Here is a 1628-nt window from a genome sequence, read left to right on the forward strand (position 1 = left end):
GTATATCTATTCAGTTTGCAAGTTTCTCAGGAGGATTTATTTTTGTGTGTGTGACATTATGTTTTTTTTTTGAGGGTGCAGCGAGCTTTATTGATGGTATTCAAGAGAGAAGGGAGGACTCCCCAGGCCCCTCCTGTTATTATGGGGTCTGGGATGGAAATTGTGAGGGAGATGCTCAGTGTTGGGGGCCGAGTTGGGATGGGGACTCCTCAGCAACTGGGGGCCTCTCTCTTGCTCTCAGTATCCTTGCTGGGCTTGGTGGTCCAGGGTTTCTTACTCCTTGGAGGCCATGTAGGCCATGAGGTCCACCACCCTGTTGCTGTAGCCGTATTCATTGTCATACCAGGAAATGAGCTTTACAAAGTTGTCATTGAGAGCAATGCCAGCCCCAGCATCAAAGGTGGAAGAGTGGGAGTTGCTGTTGAAGTCGCAGGAGACAACCTGTCTTCAGTGTAGCCCAGGATGCCCTTTAGTGGGCCCTCAGATGCCTGCTTCACCACCTTCTTGATGTCATCATACTTGGCAGGTTTCTCCAGGCGGCATGTCAGATCCACAATGGATACATTGGGGGTAGGAACACGGAAGGCCATGCCAGTGAGCTTCCCATTCAGCTCTGGGATGACCTTGCCCACAGCCTTGGCAGCACCAGTGGATGTAGGGATGATGTTCTGGGCTGCCCCACAGTCATCACGCCACAGCTTTCCAGAGGGGCCATCCACAGTCTTCTGAGTGGCAGTGATGGCATGGACTGTGGTCATGAGCCCTTCCACGATGCCAAAGTTGTCATGGATGACCTTGGCCAGGGGGGCTAAGCAGTTGGTGGTGCAGGATGCATTGCTGACAATCTTGAGGGAGTTGTCATATTTCTCGTAGTTCACACCCATCACAAACATGGGGGCATCAGCGGAAGGGGCGGAGATGATGACCTTTTTGGCCCCACCCTTCAGGTGAGCCCCAGCCTTCTCCATGGTGGTGAAGACGCCAGTAGACTCCACGACATACTCAGCACCAGCGTCACCCCAGTTGATGTTAGCAGGATCTCGCTCCTGGAAGATGGTGATGGCCTTCCCGTTGATGACAAGCTTCCCATCCTCAGCCTTGACTGTGCCGTTGAACTTGGGTAGAGTCATACTAGAATGTGTAGACCATGTAGTTGAGGTCAATGAAGGGTTCGTTGATGGCAACAATGTCCACTTTGTCAGAAGAGAAGGCAGCCCTGGTAACCAGGCACCCGATACAGCCAAATCTGTTCACACCGACCTTCACCATCTTGTCTATGAGACGAGGCTGGCACTGCACAAGAAGATGCGGCTGTCTCTGGAACAGGGAGGAGCAGAGAGCCGTGACTCTATGTTTCTCGGGCTATTGTCTAATTGGCCTATAGTTTTCTGTTGAGTCTTTACCTGATTTTGGTATTAATTCATATTGACTTTACAGAAAGAGTGTACTCCTTCTATTTTCTTGAATAACATAAGAAAGATTGGCTATAGAGCTTTGAAAGTCCATTGGCCTGGGCTATTTCAGTTCGAAAGCTTTTTATTAGTTTCAATTTCTCCATTTGTTATGAATCTGGGTGCTGGAGAGATGGCTCAGTAGTTAAGAGCACAGACTGCTCTTCCAGAGGTCCT

General features: G+C 50.0%; 1 pseudogene; it reads right to left on the bottom strand.

Annotated features, from left to right (window-relative positions):
- Positions 1-258: 258 nt before the first annotated feature.
- LOC103694265 (glyceraldehyde-3-phosphate dehydrogenase pseudogene) lies at positions 259-1308 on the bottom strand (annotated as a pseudogene).
- Between the last annotated feature and the right edge of the window lie 320 nt (positions 1309-1628).

This window comes from Rattus norvegicus, chromosome 18, assembly GCF_036323735.1.
Source record: "Rattus norvegicus strain BN/NHsdMcwi chromosome 18, GRCr8, whole genome shotgun sequence".
NCBI classification, from domain to species: domain Eukaryota; kingdom Metazoa; phylum Chordata; class Mammalia; order Rodentia; family Muridae; genus Rattus; species Rattus norvegicus.